Consider the following 24,351-nt stretch of genomic DNA (forward strand, 5'->3'; position numbering starts at 1 on the left):
ATGCACTTTGGTGGTGATCTGACGGTGGGTCTGCGGGCGATCTGATGGTGTGGGGGTGATCAGATGCCTGCAAGAGGCAGGTTAGGGTCTGATCGGATGGGTGGCAGTGGAAGGTGGTGATGGGATGATTGATGGGTGATTGACAGGTGATTGACAGGGGAGAATAGATGTATACAGTACACCGGGGGGGGGGGGTCTGGGGTGGATCTGAGGGTAGGGGCGGTGATCAGGAGCCCCCAGAGGGCAGTTAGGGACCTAATCTGTAAAATAGCGCTGACAGATATTGACAGGGAGTGATTGATGGGTAATTAGGGGGTGATTAGAGGGAAGAACAGATATAAACAATGCACTTTGGTGGTGATATGACGGTGGGTCTGCGGGCGATCTGATGGTGTGGGGGTGATCAGATGCCCGCAAGAGGCAGGTTGGGGTCTGATCTGATGGGTGGCAGTGAAAGGTGGTGACGGGATGATTGATGGGTGATTGACAGGTGATTGACAGGGGAGAATAGATCTATACAGTATACAAGGGGGGGGGGGGGTCTGAGGGTGTGGGCGGGTAATTGGGTGCCCAAGGGGCACATTAGGGTCTGATCTGATGGGTAGCAGTGACAGGTGGTGACAGGGGGTGATTGATGGGTGATCAGTGGGTGATTTAGAGGGGATAACAGATGTAAACAATGCACTTTGGTGGTGATCTGACGGTGGGTCTGAGGGCAATCTGAGGGTGTGGGCGGGTGTTTGGGTGCCCGCAGGGGGCAGTTTAGGGTCTGATCTGATGGGTGGCAGTGACAGGTGGTGACAGGGGGTGATTGATGGATGATTGACAGGTGATTGACAGGTGACCATTGGGTGATTATAGGGGAGGATAGATGTACACGGGGGGGGGGGGGAGGGGTCTGGGGAGGATCTAAGGGGTGGGGGGGGGTGATGAGGAGCCCCCAGGGGGCAGATTAGGACCTAACAAAATAGCGTTGACAGATAGTGGCAGGGAGTGATTGATGGGTGATTGGGTGCAAACAGGGGTCTGGGGGGTGTTCAGGGGGGGGGGGGGGGGGTCTGAGGGATGCTGTGGGTGATCAGGGGGCAGATCAGTGTGTTTGGGTGCAGACATGGAGGGCTGCAGCCTGCCCTGGTGGTCCCTCAATCACTGGGACCACCAGGGCAGGAGGCAGCCTGTATAATACACTTTGTATACATTACGCTTACCTGGGGCTTCTACCAGACCCATGCAGCCATCCTGTGTCCTCATAGTCACTCACTGCTGCTCCAGTCCCCCGCCGCCAGCTAGTTTAGTTTTTGCCGACCTCGGGGTCGGCAGGCTGCATTGCATGCATTTATACGCATTCCCGCTGGTGCAGGAACATTAACACATACATTTTTACGCGTTACTGGTTCACAGCGTAAATATTTATACGTTGAACCAGTAATGCGTAAAAACGTATGTGTTAATGTTCCTACACCAGCGGGAATGCGTAAAAATGTACGCAATGTGGCCCGCCGACTCTGAGGTCGGCAAAAACGAAACTAGCTAGCGGAGGGGGACCGGAGCTGCAGTGAGTGACTACGAGGGCACAGGATGGCTGCATGGGGCTGGTAGAAGCCCCAAGTAAGTGAAACTTTTTTTTTCTGCCTGATAATTCCTTTAAATGCAGATATAGGGCTCGATTCAATAAAGCATGATAACTGCTATCACAGCAGTTATCGTGCGATCTGCTTGTTTCAAGCGAGTGATCGCACGCAAACCTTCCATTATCACACGGAGTAATGCTTTGCGCGCACAAAGTGCCACGCGCGGCAGATCGCATGGAAACTGCTGTGATAGCAGTTATCACGCTTTAGTGAATCGAGCCCATAGAATTTGCCATAACCACTTCCTGTGGCAATACGTTCCACATTTTAAGCTCCCTGGCGATACGCAGTTTCTGAGGCTGCGTACGTGGGAGGGATTTTTTTAATGAAAGTTTTTGTAGCTAGCACTAAGCTAGGTACCATTGTCCCCCAAGTCCCCCCCGCACCCTTCTGATCCCCCTGATCGCCGCCGCTATGCGTTACCTAGCCGCGATCCTGCGAGAGCTGCAGCCTTCCCAATGAGCTTCAGTCGTCGCTATGGCGACGATTGGACATGGCGTTAATTCCGATCCCAACCATAGAAAAGCCTGGGACTGATTGGAGAGCCTGCGCCATCGCGGGATTTTGGGGCGGGGGGCGATCAAAAAAGAGCAGAGGGACTTGGGGGACAATGGTAGCTAGCAAAGTGCTAGCTATAAAGGCTACAACAAATTTCATTCAAAAAATCCCTCCCGGGGCAGAGAAATCCTCTGTGACGGCTACCCAGAGTGTAGTTCGGAGTTACCGCCAGGGAGGTTAATCACTCTTACAGTAAAGAACCCTTTGCTAAATAAATTGCTTAAGCTTTTTTCCTCTATGCATAGATTATGTCCCCTAGTCCTTTGCAAAAGCCTAGGAACAAAAAGCTCATCTACCGAGCTTTTATATTGCCCTCTGATGTATGTATACATGTTAATTAGATCTTTTATCCAAACTAAATAGCGAGACCTTCCAGAAATCTAATCAATTTTGTTGCTCGTCTCTGCACTTGCTCTAAAACTGCAATATCTTTCCTGTTATGCGTTGCCCGGAACTAAATTCCATATTCCAGATGCTACCTTACAAGAGAGAGTTAAACAGGAGCAGGTGCGTATCTGGCCAATATAGCGCCTATGGCAAGCACTGAAATTGTTAGGATTCCGGTGAACTTTATAAAGGAAAAGCAGAGAATCCTATTCTAGACAGTTTCCATCTTGGTTAACTTTGACCTCCTGACATTTCCTCCCTCACTCTTTTTTCTCCTCTTGCTGATTGTGTATTTGTTACCCGCCCTCCTCCCAAAGTCTTCACACACTTCCACTGAGGTGTATACTCGGAAGTGCACTGTCTTATGTCATCATAAGGAGGGGGAAATAAAGGGAAGAGGAGGAATATATTATAGATAAAAAGACCCCCCCAGCAAGCAACTGTTTGGCAATGGCAATTAAAGGGCCAATGCTCCTAAGGTATGTGATAACTCCAAACCATAACGGCAGAAAAAGTATTGAAAGTTTTGAATGCAGGATTAGCATCTTTATCACTTAAGACCTCCGACCAGTTGTAGAGATGGCTCGAACCTCCGGTTTTCGGTTTGCGAACCTCCGCAAAAAGTTTGGTTCACGCGAACCTTCGCGAACTGCAATAGACTTCAATGGGGAGGCGAAATTTGAAAACTAGAAATATTTATGCTGGCCACAAAAGTGATGGAAAAGATGTTTCAAGGGGTCTAACATCTGAGTTTTTGCATGGGGGAGTGGGATACACGCCAAAAGTCCCGGGGAAAAATCTAGATTTGATGCACAGCAGCGTTTTAAGTGCAGAAATCACATTGCATGCTAAATTGGCGGCCTAAAGTGCTTTAAAACATCTTGCATGTATATACAGTGGCTTGCAAAAGTATTCGGCCCCCTTGAAGTTTTCCACATTTTGTTATATTACTGCCACAAACATGAATCCATTTTATTGGAATTCCACACAAAGTGGTGTACACGTGAGAAGTGGAACGAAAATCATACATGATTCCAAACATGTTTTACACATAAATAACTGCAAAGTGGTGTGTGCATAATTATTCGGCCCCCTTTGATTTGAGTGCAGTCAGTTGCCTATAGGCATTGCCTGATGAGTGCTAATGACTAAATAGAGTGCACCTGTGTGTAATCTAATGTCAGTACAAATCCAGCCACTCTGTGAGGGCCTCAGAGGTTGTCTAAGAGAATATTGGGAGCAAGAACACTGTGAAGTCCAAAGAACACACAAGACAGGTCAGGGATCAAGTTATTGAGAAATTTAAAGCAGGCTTAGGCTACAAAAAGATTTCCAATGCCTTGAACATCCCACGGAGCACTGTTCAAGCGATCATTCAGAAATGGAAGGAGTATGGCACAACTGTAAACCTACCAAGACAAGGCCATCCACCTAAACTCACAGGCCGAACAAAGAGAGCGCTGATCAGAAATGCAGTCAAGAGGCCCATGGTGACTCTGGACGAGCTGCAGAGATCTACAACTCAGGTGGGGGAATCTGTCCATAGGACAACTATCAGTCATGCACTGTACAAAGTTGGCCTTTATGGAAGAGTGGCAAGAAGAAAGGCATTGTTAACAGAAAGCATAAGAAGTCCCGTTTGCAGTTTGCCACAAGCCATGTGGGGGACACAGCAACCATGTGGAAGAAGGTGCTCTGGTCAGATGAGACCAAAATTGAACTTTTTGGCCAAAATGCAAAACGCTATGTGTGGCAGAAAACTAACACTGCACATAACTCTGAACACACCATCCCCACTGTCAAATAATGTGGTGGCAGCATCATGCTCGGGGGGGGGGGGGGGGGGGGGTGCATCTCTACAGCAGGGACAGGGAAGCTGGTCAGAGTTGATGGGAAGATGTATGGAGCCAAATACAGGGCAATCTTGGAAGAAAACCTCTTGGAGTCTGCAAAAGACTTGAGACTGGGGCGGAGGTTCACCTTCCAGCAGGACAACGATCCTAAACATAAATACAGGGCAACAATGGAATGGTTTAAAACAAAACATATCCATGTGTTAGAATGGCCCAGTCAAAGTCCAGATCTAAATCCAATCGAAAATATGTGGCAAGATCTGAAAACTGCTGTTCACAAACGCTGTCCATCTAATCTGACTGAGCTTGAGCTGTTTTGTAAAGAAGAATGGGCAAGGATTTCAGATGTGCAAAGCTGGTAGAGACATACCCTAAAAGACTGGCAGCTGTAATTGCAGCAAAAGGTGGTTCTACAAAGTATTGACTCAGGGGGCCGAATAATTACACACACCGCACTTTGCAATTATTTGTAAAAAATGTTTGGAATGATGTATGATTTTCGATCCACTTCTCAAATGTACATCACTTTGTATTGGTCTTTCACATGGAATTCCAATAAAATTGATGCATGTTTGTGGCAGTAATGTGAAAATGTGGAAAACTTCAAAGGGGCCGAATACTTTTGCAACCCACTGTACATCAATCAGGTAGTGTATTTAGTGTACTGTTTCACACTGACACACCAAACTCACTGTGTAACGCACCGCACACAGCAATTAGTGTAGTGACAGCCATGCTGGACTGGTGCGCACCATGGCGAGAGTGCAGGTGATGGCGGCTTTTTAGCCCATATGGTCCACGGGCTGAGGTAGCTCAATGAGAGAACAACAGTGACTGTCCAGCTGATGGAATTTGGTCTGTCCACAATGAAGCAACAACCTTATTATCTTGGGTGTGCCACCCCCCGAGACACTCATATAGCCGGCAGTCATTGCTGCATTGTGATACGCAAGCCCCTTCATCCCGGCAAGGTAATGATCATGAAGGGGAATGGACACATGTACATGCCTTTTGTTTTGTTGTTGCAGCTGCAGTGCAGCCAGAAAAGTTAGGCAGGCATGTACACGCACCAGAAAAATTATAGCGGCCAGCGGCCTTAAAAATGCAGGAATCCGTCTGGAGTCCTGGAACCTGTTGGTGGTGGCGGAGAAGGCAGTCAAGCGCCCTGCAGGCAGAGATGCTGTGTGGGGAGCGACTTAGTCATGGGGCAGGCAGAGATGCTGTGTGTGGGGACTGGCTTAGTCTTCGGGTGGGCAGTAGCCCTCCGGGATCCATGCCTCATTCATTTTGATAAAGGCGAGGTACTGAACATTTTTTGACCTAGGCGACGTCGCTTCTCAGTGACAATGCCTCCAGCTGCGCTGAAGGTCGTTTCTGACAGGACGCTTGAGGCAGGGCAAGACAGAAGTTGGATGGCAAATTGGGACCGCTCTGGCCACAGGTCAAGCCTGCGCACCCAGTAGTCCAAGGGTCCATCGCTGCTCACAGTGTCTACATCCACACTTAAGGCCAGGTAGTTGGCTACCTGCCGGTCCAGGCGTTGGTGGAGGGTGGATCCGGAAGTGTTAAGGCGAGGCGTTGGACTAAAGAATGTCCGCATGTCTGACATCACCATGAGATCGCTGGAGCGTCCTGTCCTTGCCTGCGTGGACATGGGAGAAGGATTACTGGCAGCGGTACCTTTATTCCGTTGTGCTGTGACATCACCCTTAAACGCACTGTAAAGCATAGCTGCCAGCTTGTTCTGCAAGTGCTGCATCCTTTCTGCCTTCTGTTGATTTGGAAACATCTCCGCCACTTTGTGCCTATACCGAGGGTCTAGTAGCGTGGCCACTCAGTACAGCTCATTCCCCTTGAGTTTTTTTTTAGACGGGTGTCCCTCAACAGGCTGGACAGCATGAAAGACGCCATCTGCACAATGTTGGATGCAGACATACTATCCATCTCCTCTTGCTCTTCCTCAGTGATGTCAGCTAAGATCTCCTCCTCCCTCCAGCCACGAACAATACCACGGGAAAGTTGAGCAGCACAAGCCCCCTGTGACACCTGCTGCAGTTCTTCTGACACCTCCTCCTCCAAAAAAAACCTTCCTCATTATCTGACTTCTCTTCCCCACACGACTCTTCCTCTTCCTCCTCCCCCCTCTGTGCTGCCGCAAGTGTTGAGGAATCATCTTTCTTCTTCTGAGAATTGAACCCACAACTCTTCCTCCTGTTCCTGTTCACGCTCCTCCACAGCCTGATCCACCACTCTACGCACTGCACGCTCCAGGAAGAAAGCATATGGGATCAAGTCGCTGATGGCGCCTTCACTGTGACTCACCAGGTTTGTCACCTCCTCAAACGGCCGCATGAGCCTGCAGACATTTCGCATGAGTGTCCAGTACTTCAGCCACAACATCCCCATCTCCCCAGAGCGTGTCCTTTGACTGTAGTTGTAGAAATACTGTTTGATGGCTTTCTCCTGTTGTAGCAGGCGGTTGAACATCAGGAGGGTCGAATTCCAGCGAGTCGGTCTATCGCAAATCAAGCGTCTCACCGGCAATTTGTTTCTCCGCTGAATATCAGCAAAGCGTGCCATGGCCGTGTAAGACCGCCTGAAATGCCCACACACCTTTCTGGACTGCTTCAGGACGTCCTGTAAGCCTGGGTACTTACACACAAATCTCTGAATTATTAGATTCAGCACATGTGCCATGCAGGGTACGTGTCAACTTTCCCAAATTCAAAGCCGAAATGAGATTGCTGCCATAGTCACACACCACGTTGCCAATCTCCAGTTGGTGCGAGGGTCAGCCACTGATCCACCTGTTTGTTAAAGAGAACCAGAGAGGAATAATTAAAAGTTATTTATACATACCTGGGGCTTCCCGCAGCTGCAGAAACCCTAGTCGCTCCCACGCTGCGTTTCTCAGCTTCCTCCATTCGACGGTGCGGGTCCCGTCACTTCAGCCTGACTGGCCAGTCGATCGTAGCTGAAGTGCGCTCCTTGCATACCTTTCCAGCGGCTGCTGGAGAGATATGCAAACAGCGCACTTCACTGGCGTAGGCTGGCCACGCCCCCTGGAAGGACGGGACTCGCACCGGCGAACGGAGGAAGCTGAGGACCGCGGCGTGGGAGCGATTAGGGTTTCTGCAGCTGCGGGAAGCCCCAGATATGTATAAATAACTTTTACTTATTCCTCTCTGGTTTCCTTTAAGAGCAGCCAGGAGAGCTGCTCCAGTGTGACTCTCCGCTTTGAGTCAAGACATGTCTAAGATGGCGTGACACCGTCGTACCTGGCATACAGCATAGGCCCTGGGGAGCTGGGCCTGTGTAGCTGGAGAGATTGAAGCACCAGTAGAGTAGCACTGCCACTCAGCCAAGGAGGAGGAAGAGGACGACAGCGAAGAGGATGTAGCAGGAGGAGTAGGAGGAGAAGGAGAGGAGGTGGCAGCAGGCATGCCTGCAAGCTGTGGAGGTGTCACAACTTGGTCCGCTGCACAGCCACGTACTCCCTGCTTGCCAGCGGTCACCAGGTTGACCCAATGGGCTGTGTAAGTAATGTACCTGCCCTGACCGTGCTTGGCAGACCAGGCATCCGTGGTCAGATGGACCCTTGACCCAATGCTGTGTGCCAGAGATGACACCACTTGCCTCTCAACTTCATGGTACAGGTTGGGTATCGCCTTTTTTGAGAAATAATTGTGGCCTGGTATCTTCCACTGCGGTGTCCCAATGGCCACACATTTTCGGGAAGGCCTCAGAGTCCACCAGCTGGTATGGTAACAGCTGGCGAGCCCACAGTTCCGTCAAGCCAGCTGTCAAGACGCTGGGCAATGGGGTGACTGGCAGAGATTGGCTTCTTCCGCTCAAAGATTTCCCTCACGGACACCTGGCTGCTGCTGTGGGCAGAGGAGCAGGAACCGCTCAAGGTGAGAGGCGGAGTGGAGGAGGGTGGCTGTGATTGTGAAGGTGCAAGGGCGAAAGCGGCTGAAGATGATGCACCTGAAGGAGGAAGAGGAGAAGGAGGCTGGCTTTTCTTTTGTGTGCTGCTTTTTCTCTGGTGCTCTTCCCATTGCAGTTTGTGCCTTTTCTCCATGTGCCTTCGTAAGGCAGTTGTCCCTACGTGGCTGTTGGCCTTCCCACGGTTCAATTTTTGGTGGCAGAGAGAACAGATGGTATTGCTCTGATCTAAGGCAGACACACAAGTGTCCACACCGCTGAGCCCCCCTGGGGTGATGAAGGGCATGTTGGCTGGCTGTCCACAGGTGGCAATACATGGCACCGGACACTGCCACCAGCTGTTTCTGAAGACGAGCTCACCCTGCTTCTTTCAGCAACTCGTCTGCTCCTACGCCTCTCTGACTCCCCCCTCTGAACTGTCCCTTGGTCATCTTGTCTCTTCGGATCCCACGTGGCAACCGGATCATCATAATCACCATAATCATCCTCCCGAGCTTCGCTTGCCTCAGATACCTCATAAACTGCATCAACAACAGGTATTTAATCATCCTCCTCCTCACACGTTGCGTCCATAGTGTCGCCTAACTCAGACATACGAGGTGGTGTAACTTGCTTAGCGCCTTCATCTTGTTGTAACAATAGTGGCTGTGAATAAGTTCATTCCCCACCAAATAACTCCTGCGAAGTGTCAAATGCAGCATATGTGGTGCTTGTAGTAGCGCTGGTAGCTGCGGAAGATGAGGTGTTCTGTGTTAAATAGTCAACCATGTCCTGACAATCTTGGGAGTTGATGGGACGTGCCTTCTTCTGAGCACTATACTTTGGACCAGGGCCGCACAAAAATCACGTCAGCATGACCTCAAACAGACCTGCCGGGTGGCCTGCCTCTGCCTGTTTTGTCCATATCGAGGGGGGGGGGGGGGGGGAGTGAAAGGTTTGCACTGACTTGACTAATAGAATGTGCAGTCACGCAGGTGCAGTGAAAGGTATTACATTACAATGTGCAGCTGTCGCACAGGTGCAGTTAACAGGTATGCACGGACTGGTATATTACACAACGTGCGGGTCACACAGGTACTGTGAACAATTATGCAATGACTAGTATTACAAATTTGCAGCTGTCACACACACAGGTACCGTGAACAGGTGCAGTGACTGGTATATAACACTGCTTGCGGTCACGTAGGTAGGTAGGTGCACTGAACAGGTAGGTATGCAGTGATTGGTATTACAAATGTGCAGCTGTCACACACACAGGTCCCTTGAGTAGGTGCAGTGACACTGCGTGCGCTCACGTAGGTAGGTAGGTAGGTGCACTGAATGGGTATGCAGTGATTGGTATTACAAATGTGCAGCTGTCACACACACAGGGAGTCACTGAATGTGTTGGGCCTGGCAGTGGCACAGTAGGAATTACCAAGGGGCCAAGGTCCCACCAGCAGCTGCAACTGACTGACAGGGCTGTATATGCAACACAAGTGTCTGTGGGACACACACACACACACACACACACACAAAATCAACCTAACAAAAGAGCCTAACTAAGCTTTCCCTATGTCAGCAGCCAGGTTCTCTCCCTTCTCGAATTACTGCAGCCACACGAGTGAGTGAAATGTCTGACACTGCCTGCGTTTCACAAGGGCCCTCTCCAGGAGAGAGTGTAGCCTGATTGGCTACCCTGTGCCTGCTGACTGTGATGTAAAGGGTCAAAGTTGACCCTAATGATGTAGTATAGGGGGCTGGTCGAACTTGCATATAGTTCGCAGTTCACCGCCGAAGTTCGCGAGAATAAGTTTGCGGGTGAACCGTTCGGGCCATCTCTAACCAGTTGCTGTTGAAATTTGATTTTTTTTTTTTTTTTGGGTGACACTGCCACTATAAAGCGGTTAGACAAACATAACACTAAACTAGAGGTGATATTTTACCATAATCAAGCGATGCACTGTGCCTTTAAGCCCAGCAGCATCATGACCCCAGGCAAGTTCTCTCGAACTCCCAAAGTTAGTGTGTGTGTGGGGGGGGGGGGGGGGTAGCTGAGTGGCAGGGCTTGGGGGCTGGAGTTAGCCAGACAGCAGGAAGTTAGCTGGGTTCTGGGGGTGGACACTACTTCTGTGGATGGCAGTCTGAGCAAATGTTCGGTTTGCTCTGCTGCCTTTTAGCTGGTTTTTCCTTACTTATTCCATAGTGTAGTGGGTTAGGATGGCCGAGAAGGACCTGGTGGACATGGCCCGTCGCCTGCAGTTTGCGGCGGCCCAGCGGGGTGACTTGCAGCCACCGCCGAAGCTGAAGGCGGTGCGGGGAACAGAAGACCGAGGAGGACCCGCAGGTCGATGGAGTGGCTTTCCCTATTGCCAACGGCGGCCCACCCGCGGCAACAGGAGGAGAGGCCGGAACCCTCGCAGATTGGCGGACAGGACGACCGAGTATGAGCGAGCACATCCGCTGGTTCTGCCCTTCCTCTTCTGCAGGTGGACATCCTGGGTGCAGGACGTGGAAGGAATTAGACACCCTCCATGACATTGGCCCAGCCTTCTACGAATTCCAGGAGCAGCGGATCGGCGGTTCAGGCTTCTGCGTCGGGCGGCAGAACAGATACACCTGCGTGCCAAGCTGGTGAGTTGCCTCTTTCTTTTTCTCAGACATCTCAGGGTTCAGGTGTTTTGGGTCAGGATTTGGGGGGTCACGGAGTGCAGGGCTTGCTGCAAAGGGTTAGTTCCCTCCTGGAATGCATGGGGGAGAGGTCGTCAGAAGGATCGACATCCCTGTAGGCGTTTTGGGGAGTAGGGGCCCTGGCAGTAGCCAATGCTGGGGGGGGGGGGGGGGGGGGGGTCGGGATCAGTGCAAGTTCACCCTACAGTACAAGATAACCCCAGTACTGGCTCAGGGGATGGAGGTGAGGAAGCAGCAGAAGCTTCCACTGCGGGTCGAAGGGGTGGTGAAGTCCAGGAAGGTAGTACCAATTTCAGATCTGGCAAAGGGGCATGCGTATACATGTTATGAGGGCCCTCTTGGGGCCCATTTGAAGCAGGAAGTTAAGGAGAACATATGGAAGAGAGAATATTTGTACATTTTCACCCTGTTGCCCCTGGAAGAGTTTTAATATTGATAGATGGGTGAAAGGGAAGAAGCACAGGAAGGAGGAGGATGAGGACCGTAGGAGGTTCCACCTCATCCCTAGAACATTTGGCAACTGGCTTCAGGCCTATATGATCATGGCCAGCATTATTGGGGAGAAGACACCCGAGAAATGCTTAGCACTTTTTGGGTATCTGGACAAAGTGTGGGAGGCACACCGAGTGTATGGGGGTATGGTCTTGGCTACACTATGACTAACAATTTTGTCAATTTATGTCGGTGCAATCTGACCTGGATTGGGGTCACAAAGACATTGGCATTTGGTAGAGGGTGATGAACACCAAAGGGGGTCTTTACACTGCGACCCCGTCCTTGCAGTCCTTTCCAGTCACCTCGGCAGGTGCCGGGGCTGCCAGCTCAGGTAGACGTGGGGTGTGCTGGGCATACAAGTCCCAGTGCAAATTCCTGGGGGAGGGCAAGGTCAGCTTTAAGTATGAGTGCTCCTTTATTGCAACCACCCGGCGTTCAAATGTTTCTGTAAGTCCAAGCCACAGGGTTTCAAGCATTGGTCCGGGGATAGTTCTGGTAAGAGGGAGGACGCCGGTGAAGGTAGAAGCGATGGTCCCCTTTCTAGATTACAGAAATAGAGGGGCTTTGGACAATTTACAGCAGGGGTTTTCGGAGGGGTTTAGGATCCTGTCGTCGGTGGAAGGGGCAGTGGTTAACACTAAGAATATGAGATTGGCCAAAAAACATTGGGTGATTGGTAGGGGACAAATTTGAGCTGGAATGGGAGATGTTCGGTCCTTTTCCGTTTCCTCCAATTCCGGATCTGGCCGTCCCAAAGAAAGAGCCAGGTAAATGCAGGATGATTCATCACCTGTCTTACCCTAAAAGGGGGATCGGTGCACTACGCCTCCTTCAATACTGCTTTGGACATGGCGTGACAGGCTGGGCTGGGAGTGCTGATGGCCAAAACAGATATTTACTCTGCCTTCCACCTGTTGCCCATTCATCCTGAGAGTATGAGGCTGTTGGGATGCTATTGTGAGGGTGGATTTTACATTGATGGTTGCCTGCCGATACACTGTTCCATTTCCTGCTCGTTATTTGAGATGTTTAGTTCTTTTTTGGAGTGGGTTATCAAGCAGAGAACAGGGATCACAGCCGTTACACATTACCTAGATGATGGTGCTCTCCATTACCGGAAATGGTGCCCCCCACCCACCGCAGCATGGATGGTGACGTATAGCAGCTGCTGAACCGCTGTGAGTGAAAAAGTGCTATTGAAATTCTGGAAGATTGCTATGGTACAATTGTCCTGTACAGGTTCTGCTCTGCAGGGATCTGAATAACATCAGTGAGTCATCTGATACACCGGAATACACCTAATAGAGCGGATACTGGGACATTTAGGTACATCAGTACTGATCCAGGGATGGCATAGCTTAGAAGCAGCAATACAGCGCTGTGACTTAGGGCCATACATTGAACTGTGTGTGAGTGGAGGCCTCGCGGTGTGCGCCGGTGGTGGGCCCACATAATTGTCAGCGTGTGCGATTGGTGGATTGGTCTGATTGGCATATGCTTGTGCTGGGCGATCAGACTGGTTATTACCATCGCCGTGACAGTGGGGATAATATATACAATGCTCTTGATGTATGACCAGGGTTTTTAAATTGGTTTTAAAGGGAGGGTAAACATTGTTCTACTGCTGGCTATTTTTGCATGCCACTAATAAAGTTTTTTGTACAAGCACATGAAGAGATGGAGGTTTCTGTATGTTGTCTATAGTGGTCTATGGTACCAACATCTCTCCTCTTTGTGTAAAGAGTGGTGCTACTTATAAAACGCTGGCCACCCAAATTTTGATGGTTTTCCTGGATGATTTCTTCCGTGTCAGGCCAGGAAGATCAAGTGGGTGGGGGAAGACAAGAGGGAGGGCCCAGCTCCAGTGATGACGTTTTTCGGTATCAAAATAGATTTGGGGGAGCAGGTGTGTAGGCTTCCTCGGGATAAATTGGAGGACTTGTTAGAGGACATTTTGAGGGAGCTTGGGGCGCGTAAGGTTACTTTAGTTTCAAAAATTTTTATTGAAATATCTGATAAGATATGACAGCTTTGATATAGTCCCTTAGCAAAGGGCATTTTGCTTTTATATATATAACAGTAACAACATATATCAACAAAAACAGTACAGGCAGGTTACATTAATAATCTAATTTGTTAGAACCCAGGCGGGCGAGCACACCCCCTAAAAGGAGAGGGCAGAGGACCGCAGCCCCAATGATTGTGATGCTGAGAGCCAGGGTTGCCATGTTCGGGTGAATGATAATGTATTATCATTTAGGATAGCTAACAACCTTTCTGATATCAGTATATCTTTGATGATGGTATCTGTTGATTCGAGTGAAAGGGTCGGTTTTAACCACTGGCGGGCAATATGAAGTCTGGCCGCTTTGGCCACATGTTGGGCTAGTCTATGGTGTGGATATTTCCATTTCAAGGGCTTATGTCCTAATAGAAGTTGTAGAGGATCAGGAGACAGGGATGTTTCGAGAGCCGTACCTATTGCTGTGGTAATTTGTGCCCAAAATGTTTTTACCACAGGGCAGAACCACCAGATGTGAGGGAGATCTCCAAGCTGGCCACATCCTCTATAGCATAGTGGAGATCTATCCCTAGAGATAGAGTGTAATTTCTGAGGAGTGATATAGGTACGATGCAATATTTTATAATTGGTTTCGATATGTGTGTAATAGTTGCTGCCTTTTGCTAGCGTGAGGCAACATCTGGACCATTGCTTTAAGGTAAGTGTTTGGCCCAGGTCCTCCTCCTATGCCAACATTGAGCGTGATTTATCAAATTGAAGAGGTTGTGAAATTATGGAGTAGAGATATGATATAAGGCCTCCTGTCAGGGGTCTCAAAGCACACCAGTGTTCATAAGTGGTGCGGGTTGAGGAAATAGGGGAGGATTGTGTGAGTTTCTTCAAATAATGAAAAATCTGGAGCGCTCTAAAATATTCCTTCGGTGGAAAGGAAATATGAGAGCTGAATTCCCTCCAGTTCGGGAGTTTATCATTCACTAGGAATTTGTTTACAGTACATAGATTATGGGAGGACCACCATTGAAAGGGACGTGGGTCCCAGCCTGGTGGAAAATCAGGGTTTCCGAAAATAGAGAGCTGGAGAGGAATCTTGGATTGGAGATTCTTGGAGAATCTCAGTCTGTACCATATAGATAAGGAATGAGCCGTTAAGGGCGACATTTTTTTATATTTAGCTGCGGTGGAGCTTGAGGCCCAGTGAAGTGCTGTTAGATTAATCGGTGTTAATAGATCATCCTCTATATCTGCCCATATTGGACGATTGTTAGTGGAGTGCATTTGGGCGAGTTGTGCAATCTGGGCTGCCCTATAATAGCTATATAGGTCCGGCACTCCCAGGCCACCCCTCTCTCTATTGAGGAACATGACGCTCTGCCTTATCCTACTTTTTTTATTGTTTGCAATAAACTTAAATATAGCAAGTTGTAAGTCTCTAAGGGCTGCTTTTGTTATCTGAATAGGAAGTGAACGAAATAGGTAGAGAAGCCTGGGTAATAGATTCATTCTTACAGAGTTAATGCGCCCAGTCCATGATATCGGATATGAGTTCCATTTTGCCAAATCCTCCTTTAACCCTGACAGCATTGGTTTATAGTTTAAGGAAAACAGGTCAGTCAGGTTAGTGGATATCTTGATACCCAGATATGTGATATATTTGGATTGGAGAGACAATCCCAGTCTATTTGCCATAGCTTCTGCACTTTGTTTAGGTAGGTTTGTGAAAAGGACTTCAGATTTATTGATATTTAAGGAGAGGCCAGATATTTGTCCAAATTGCTTTACTACTTGAAGCAAGTTTGGAATAGAAGTGTGCGGGGAAGAGAGGGTCAGCAACAGGTCATCAGCAAATAGATTTGCTTTGTATTCGGAATTTTTAGCACGAATGCCTTGAATATCAGGGGAAGAGCGGATTTTATTGGCCAGAGGTTCTATTATTAATGCAAAGATGGCCGGGGATAAGGGGCATCCCTGTCTTGTGCCCCTTTGGATAGGGATTGGGGTCGGCGCGTCAGTGGGGAGTTTGAGGTATGCTATTGGGGCTGAATAAAGGCATTTGACCGCTTGGAGAAAGGGACCAGAGATTCCTGCCTTTAATAAGGTGGAATGCATAAAGGCCCAGTCTATTGTGTCAAATGCCTTTTCCATATCTAGGGAAAGTAAAGCAGAGGGTATCTTAGAGGCTTTGACGATATGTAAGAGGTTGATAACTTTTCTAAGGTTGTCGGGGGCCTGTCTGAGTGGGACAAAGCCCACTTGGTCTCTGTGTGTTAGATGACCTAATACCTTATTTAGCCGGGCTACTAATATAGCCGTTAACAATTTATAATCAAGGTTTAGTAGAGAAATGGGTCTGAAGTTCTTAATGTCTGGGGGGTCTCTTTTAGGTTTGGGGATAACTACTATGGTGGATTGTAAGAACTCTGGGGCTGGAGTTTTACCATCCAGGATGGAGTTGAATATTTTCTTAAGGTGGGGTATAAGGATTTTTTTAAACTTTTTATAGTAGATTGCCGAGAAGCCGTCAGGGCCTGGGGCTTTGCCGCTCTTTAATTTTTTAATGGCGAGAAATATTTCGAGATCAGAAACTGGTACATTAAGGGATGAGGCCTTATCAGGCAATAGGACCGGGATTTTTAGTTTTTGAAAAAAGTTATTTATGGGGGCCTCCGTTGTAGATGCGGGTTTAGCTGCGTACAGGGATTTATAGTAGTTTGCAAATTCTGAATGAATCTTGAGGGGATCAGATGTGATCGTACCCTGTTTAGTTTTTATTTGTAGTATTTTGTTATTGGAATGAACTTGTTTAAGCTTTCTGGCCAACCATGTATTTGGCTTGTTATACTGAGCGTATACCTTTGACCTTGTCCATCTAATTGCCTTCTCGGTCCTGGCCGAGAGTAGGATATCTATCTGGCTTTGAGTTTCTTGTATCTACTTGTACAAGTACCTGGAGGGGGTGGAGGCATATGCTCTTTGTAACTGGGAGAGCTTATGTTCTAAATTCAGCTGATTTTCTGTTTTAAGTTTTTTCTTTTGTGAGGCTATTTTTATGAGTTGGCCTCTAATGGTCGGCTTATGGGCCAGCCACAGAATATCAGGTTTTATGTGGGGTGTATCGTTTAGGCGAAAATAGTTGGCTAAGTGTTCCTCCAGCTCTAAAACCACTTCGTCATCGGCCAAGAGGCTCTCATTGAGTCTCCAAGGGGGGCGTGCAATGGGGGTTATAAGGGAAGAACAAGCCATCCATACCATGTCGTGATCCGACCATGAACTAATCATGTGTCTGGCAAAGACTAGATTCGGTATCAGGGTAGCAGATACTAGTATAGCATCAATTCTGGAGTAGGTATGATGGGCTGCGGAGAAAAAGGTATAGTTGCGGGCACCCGGATTGTGTTCCCTCCAAGTGTCAACAAGGTGGTAATCTGCAAGGGCATTATTCAGAGATTTTGAGAGGGTCTTCTGCCTTGATGACGGCGGTTGTTGAGATCTATCTAGAGCTGGGTTGGGGGCGATGTTAAAATCGCCTGCCCATATAATTGAGTGTTGTGGGAAGTTATCTATTTGCTTAAGGGCTGTGTTTATAGCTGTCATAGGGGCTTCTGGAGGGGCGTATAGATTAACCAGGCAGATCTTATGAGATTGTAGGGTACCTATTAATATTACATAGCATCCTTCCTCGTCTGTAATACATTTATCTAGAACGAATGGCAAGGAGTTCTTTAGTAACGTCAAGACCCCTCTGTGTTTTGTATCAGCAGAGGATGTGAAAAATCTTTGGTATTGGTTATGAAAATACTTGGGGTATGATGTTTTCGTGAAGTGCGTTTCCTGTATACAGAGAATATCTGGGCTGCATTTTTGGTAATCCAAAAAGGCTTTTCTACGCTTAAATGGGGAGTTTAAGCCCTTTGCGTTATGTGATATTATATTAACTTGATCCATATTAGACATTTTAGGTATTGTTTTAGAATTGTATTGTAAGGGCCATAGGGTACAGGGCCCCCCCCCCCCCCTCCCAGGGACCGCACCCCCCCAACCAAGGTCCACCTGTAAAAATAAAACCTGCACATAAACATTTAAACATAACAGTAACAGTGACCAACATGGCCACACAGTAGTGATATCAAACTTAGGCATTATTAGAGAGGAAAATATCCTCAGAGCAATGAGGAGAGCTGAAGGTGATATTACACCGTCGTCTCTGCTCATTTGTTGGGGGCAGCATTAATCTCCTCGGTCTCTTCCAGCAATATTAGAAAACATTAGCTAGATTAACATTAACAGCTTAATAGTGTATCATTACTGGTCCTACAGCACCATCTAGTGGTGTGATCTTGCTGGTTACTTAAGGATAGATTATATTCTAGAGAGAGGATTATCCTGGGGTATGGATTATGTGGGGATAGGGAGATAAGAAGAACATAGGTATGTATAAAGGAGGGATACTTTATGAGGACATACATACATTTCGCAGAATGTGGGTGACTCAATATCGATTGTAGTTATGCATATAGCCTTTCATATACATTAAAGAGACTCTTAGGGTTTATCATGAACCTATATATATCACAAGGATCAGAACCGATTTTCTTCCTCAAGTCCACCTCAATTGAGGCTGCTTCATACATTTTGGTCTGCTGTCGAGAATGCTAGCTAGTTGTAGGCCAGGCATTAAACCCCAATGCATTAAGAGTTCTAGTGTAGGTAGTAAGGAGAAGTAAAGCTTGGGCTTGTGTGGATATAGGAGTCTATGGGGGTTTCATAATTGCTAGAAGTCTATGAATATTCTGATCCTTACATAATGTGTTGCAAAGTCTATGTTCTTTTTGAGAAGGCAAAAAGGTTCTATTTTGGGTAATGCGCGGGGAATACTCACAGGACCAAGCGTCTAAGTTGTACAGTTCCTTACGGGACCGGGTTCCAGTGTGGTCTGATCAGGGCGTCCCAGATCTTAGGAGATTGGCCTGTGAGTGCCTCTGTGATCGTTACATGTAGTAAATCACATATTAAGTCTCGCTGAATGCGATGGACGAAGACGGTGCCTTCTGGAGGCCCAGACTCTGGCCGGTCTCGCTGGTTGTAGAGGCAGGGATGTAGATGGGATTGGTTCCAATTGAATGCCTGCCTGCTCTAGGTGCCGGCGTCCCTCCTCCAGTGAGCGACTCGCGTAAGTTGTGCCATTGAGGGTAAAAATTAAAGAAAAGGGGAAACCCCACTTATACCTTACTGAAGCTTTTTGGAGTGAGAGTGTCACTGGACGAAGATTCCTGCGGCGCTGGATTGTTGAAGGAGCTAGGTCGGCATAGAGCTGGACCCCTTCCGGAGCTCCTGGGATAGCCGTGAGATTTCGGGCGGCATCGAGGATGTGGTCCCGGACCTCCTCGTACTGTAGCTTTAGGATCACATCTCTAGGTAAGTCCGTATTGCGAGCTCTAGCCAGGGCGCGGTGGATCCGTACTATTCGGAATTGGGCCTGGTCCACTTGCGGTAGAAGTGCGCTGAATATGTTTAAGGCCGCAGGTTTCAGATCTGTCACGCTTTCCGGTAGGCCTCTAATGCGAATGTTGGCCCTTCTGCTGCGGTTTTCCACATCTTCAAGTTTAAGTTCCAGCATCTCTATCTTCTCTGCCTGCTGGTCAATTTGCAGCTTGTCTGCCTCTTGGGCATCCGCCATGTCATCTACTTGCTTCTCCACCTCATCCACCCGATGTCCCAGATCTTTGATCTGGTCTGTGATATTCTTGACTGCCTCCTTCAGCTCTAGTCTGAACACGCGCTGGATGTGTGTAATAAGGTCCTCGTGTTGAGGAGGAAGTTGGAGGTCGCATCCAGGTCGGGATTGAAGTCTGGTGAGGAGGGGGTCTGTCTGTCCGGGGTTGATGAAGCGCTCCGGGCAGCTTGGTTGTTCGCGTCCGCCATCTTGGAGTTGTTAGGGCGGTGTCCGAACTGTGGCGGAGTTTTGGATGCCGGTGCGGGAGTGGATGTTTTGTGTCCTTCCTTCTCCCTTCCCTTTCCTGTCATGTCGGGGGAACTGGATTCCGTTGTTAGGAGGCCGTAGGAGTGCTAAGGGTCTCTGATTTTTTGCTGGAAGACAGCCGAGGTACGGAGCGGTAAGGATTTACATCCGTCCTCACCAGCGCCGCGCATGCGCGCCGCGTAAGGTTACTTTGAGACAACTGAAGTCACTTCTGGGCAAGCTCAACTTTGCATTTAGGGTGTTGCCCATGGGGAGAATTTTTTTGCGGCACCTATTTCTGGCTACATGCGGGGTGACTGAGTCACATTTCATCTGACTGAATTGGGTACATAGGGCGGAATGGGAAGTGTGGAGAGATTTTTTTTGGGACAATACAATGGGTTGGCCTACTGGCTGGATCCTTGGCGGGACTTGGACAGTCTGGAACTGTTCACGGATGCATTGGGGTCCATGGGTTTCGGAGCCTTTTGGGGGGGGGGGGGGGGAGAGGTGGTGTGCGCAAAGGGGGCCATTGGAGTGGGCGGAGAGTGAGATTGTTCTGAATTTGGCCTTTTTTGGAAATTTTTGTGGTGTGGATAGCGGTGGAGGTTTGGGGTCCCGAGTTGTCAAATAAAGCAGTTTGATTTCCGTCTGACAATACCGCTGCGGTTTCTGCTATCAATTTCCTCACAGCTTTGTCAGTGCCGGTGATTAAGGTCCTGCAGCGATTCATGCTAGCCCATTTAAAATTTTATATTAATTTCAGAGCTGTACATATTCCAGGCGTGCACAACGAAATAGCTGACGTGTTATCTCGTTTTCAGTGGGACCGTTTCTGGAGTCTGGCACTGGAGGCCTGTCGGACCGGGGAGCTGTGTCCAGTATTCGTGTGGAGCATCCAGAAGGGGTGCTGTGGTCAAGGATTCAAAAATCGGTGGCTCCTGGGACCTGGAAGGCCTACAATAAAGTATGGGCTCAATGGTTTGGGTGGTGGCAGCATTGGGCGACTCTGCTTCTGAGAGGGATGATTTGTTTGTGTGGCTGATAAGGGGTTTAGCCAGCGGTAATGGACAAGAAGGTAGCTGTGCTTGATTTTTTGGGCGAAATTGCATGGGTGGGTCAACTTTCGACTTTACTAAAGGGTTTGTGGTGCATCAAGCCTTGAAGAGATGGGGAAAAAGGAGTATAAGTCGGTGGATAAATGATGGCTGGTCACATGGGACATTTTACAGTGTCCTTTTCGGGAATTACCCGCGGTTTGCGTATCTGATTACAAGATTGGTCTTTTTCGGAAGGCCTTTTGTTTGGCTTTTTATGCTGTGCTTTGAGTCTGTGAGCTGGTATGCGTGAGTAAAAAGGGGGAAGGGGGACTGGACAGAAAGGATACATGGGAGCAAGGGGAAGTTTTGTTTGTTAGGATCAGACGGTCGAAAACAGATCAGTGGGAAGAAGTGTGCCCCTTACGGGTGTGGTGGAGTAATATAGCTTTACGGAGTGGATCGGAAGCTAAATTGCTGGTACATGCGGACGGGTTTGTTCTATCGCGCTTTCAATTCGTGGCGGTAATGAGGATGTGTATGGGTCGTTTGGGATTGAAGAGCAAGGAGTATGCTTCCCACTCTTTTCAGATAGGGACAACCACGAAGGCGGATAGGTTAGCATAGCCCCCCACAGTCCCTTTTTCAGAGGGACAGTCCCTCTTTGGGAACCCAATCCCTCTGTCCCTCTTTCTTCCTCATTGGTCCCGCTTTCAGGACTGATGTATAGATATGTGTAAATAAATTTATTTTTCTACTGAAAATGTGTTTAATTGACTCTAAACTTTATTACCATCCTTTAACCACTTAACCACTTCCCGACCGCCGTATATACAATTGGCGGCCGGGAAGTGGACCCCGCAAGGACCGCCGTATAGACAAATGGCGGCGGTCCTTTTACGGGCATGGGCGGCGCAATCGCGTCATTCGTGACGCGATCGGCCGCCGGCGACTGGCTCCGCCCCCCTCGCGCTGTTACTAGCACCCGGATCACCGCATACAAAGTGTATAATACACTTTGTAATGTATAAAAAGTGTATTATACAGGCTGCCTCCTGCCCTGGTGGTCCCAGTGTCCGAGGGACCACCAGGGCAGGTTGCAGCCACCCTAGTCTGCACCCAAGCACACTGATTTCCCCCCCCCCTGCCCCCTGATCGCCCACAGCACCCCTCAGACCCCCCCCCCCCCTGCCCACCCCCCAGACCACTGTTTGCACCCAATCACCCTCCTAATCACCCATCAATCACTCCCTGTCACTATCTGTAAACGCTATATTTTTTTTTATGCCCTAAACTGCCCCCTGCTCCCTCCTGATCACCTCCCACCCCTCAGATTCTCTCCAGACCCCCCCCCCCCCCCCCCCGTGTACTGTATGCATCTATCCCCCTGATCACCCGTCAATCACCCCCTGTCACTGCCACCCATCAATCAGCCCCTAACCTGCCCCTTGCGGGCAATCTGATCACCCACCCACACCAATAGATCGCCCGCAGATCCGACGTCAGATCACCTCCCAAGTGCATTGTTTACATCTCTTCTCTATCCTAAACACCCACTAATTACCCATCAATCACCCATCAATTACCCCCTATCACCACCTGTCACTGTTACCCATCAGATCAGACCCTAATCTGCCCCTTGCGGGCACCCAATTACCCGCCTACACGCTCAGATTGCCCTCAGACCCCCCCTTATCAATTCGCCAGTGCAATATTTACATCTTTTCTTCCCTGTAATAACCCACTGATCACCTGTCAATCACCCATCAATCACCCCCTGTCACTGCCACCCATCAATCACCCCCTGTCACTGCCACCCATCAATCAGCCTCTAACCTGCCCCTTGCGGGCAATCTGATCACCCACCCACACCAATAGATCACCCGCAGATCCGACGTCAGATCACCTCCCAAGTGCATTGTTTACATCTCTTCTCTACCCTAAACACCCACTAATTACCCATCAATCACCCCGTCACTGCTACCCATCAGATTAGACCCCTATCTGCCCCTAGGGCACCCAATCACCCGCCCACACCCTCAGAACGCCATCAGACCCCAGCCCTGATCACCTCGCCAGTGCATTGCTTGCATCTATTCCCCCCTCTAATCACACCTTGAGACACCCATCAATCACCTCCTGTCACCCCCTAGCACACCTACCCATCAGATCAGGCCCCAATTTGCCCCGTGTGGGCTCCTGATCACTCGGCCAAACCCTCAGATCCCCCTCAGACCCCCTTCCGATCACCTCCCCAGTGCATTGATTGCATCTATTTTCCCCTCTAACCACCCCCTGAGACACCCATCAATCACCTCCTGTCACCCCCCTAGCACTCCTATACATCAGACCAGGCCCAATACAACCTGTCATCTAAAAGGCCACCATGCTTATGACCGGTTCCACAAAATTCAGCCCCTCATAGACCACCTGTCATCAAAATTTGCAGATGCTTATACCCCTGAACAGTCATTTTGAGACATTTGGTTTCCAGACTACTCACGGTTTTGGGCCCGTAAAATGCCAGGGCGGTATAGGAACCCCACAAGTGACCCCATTTTAGAAAAAATACCCCCAAATGTATTCTGTTAGGTGTATGACGAGTTCATAGAAGATTTTATTTTTTTTTCAAAAGTTAGCGGAAATTGATTTTTATTGTTTTTTTTTTCACAAAGTGTCATTTTTCACTAACTTGTGACAAAAAATAAAATCTTCTATGAACTCTCCATACACCTAACGGAATACCTTGGGGTGTCTTCTTTCTAAAATGGGGTCACTTGTGGGGTTCCTATACTGCCCTGGCATTTTAGGGGCCCTAAACCGTGAGGAGTAGTCTAGAAAACAAATGCCTCAAAATGACCTGTGAATAGGACGTTGGGCCCCTTAGCGCACCTAGGCTGCAAAAAAAAGTGTCACATGTGGTATCGCCGTACTCGGGAGAAGTAGTATAATGTGTTTTGGGGTGTATTTTTACACATACCCATGCTGAGTGGGAGAAATCTCTCTGTAAATGGACAATTGTGTGTAAAAAAAAAAAATCAAACAATTGTCATTTACAGAGATATTTCTCCCACCCAGCATGGGTATGTGTAAAAATACACCCCAAAACACATTATACTACTTCTCCTGAGTACAGCGGTACCACATGTGTGGCACTTTTTTACACCCTAAGTGCGCTAAGGGGCCCAAAGTCCAATGAGTACCTTTAGGATTTCACAGGTCATTTTGCGACATTTGGTTTCAAGACTACTCCTCACGGTTTAGGGCACCTAAAATGCCAGGACAATATAGGAACCCCACAAATTACCCCATTCTAGAAAGAAGACACCCAAAGGTATTCTGTTAGGAGTATGGTGAGTTTAAAGAAGATTTTATTTTTTGTCACAAATTAGCGGAAAATGACACTTTGTGAAAAAAAAACAATTAAAATCAATTTCCGCTAACTTGCGACAAAAAATAAAATCTTCTATGAACTCGCCGTACTCCTAACGGAATAACTTGGGGTGTCTTCTTTCTAAAATGGGGACATTAGTGGGGTTCCTATACTGCCCTGGCATTATAGGGGCCTTAAACCGTGAGGAGTAGTCTTGAAACAAAAATGACCTGTGAAATCCTAAAGGTACTCATTGGACTTTGGGCCCCTTAGCGCAGTTAGGGTGCAAAAAAGTGCCACACAAGTGGTATCGCCGTACTCAGGAGAAGTAGTATAATGTGTTTTGGGGTATATTTTTACACTTACCCATGCTGGGTGGGAGAAATATCTCTGTAAATGGACAATTGTGTGTAAAAAAAAATC

At 48.5% G+C, this 24,351-nt stretch overlaps 2 protein-coding genes across 6 annotated transcripts in view; one reads left to right on the forward strand and one right to left on the reverse strand.

Annotated features, from left to right (window-relative positions):
* Nucleotides 1–24,351, reverse strand: part of HSD17B7 (hydroxysteroid 17-beta dehydrogenase 7) — a 1,040,537-nt gene that overhangs the window by 966,071 nt on the left and 50,115 nt on the right. The gene's annotated exons all lie outside the window — the stretch shown is intronic.
* The window catches only part of LOC137532751 (probable ATP-dependent RNA helicase DDX17), a 603,576-nt gene that overhangs the window by 471,580 nt on the left and 107,645 nt on the right, over nucleotides 1–24,351 (forward strand). The gene's annotated exons all lie outside the window — the stretch shown is intronic.

Source organism: Hyperolius riggenbachi, chromosome 9, assembly GCF_040937935.1.
Source record: "Hyperolius riggenbachi isolate aHypRig1 chromosome 9, aHypRig1.pri, whole genome shotgun sequence".
NCBI classification, from domain to species: Eukaryota; Metazoa; Chordata; class Amphibia; order Anura; family Hyperoliidae; genus Hyperolius; species Hyperolius riggenbachi.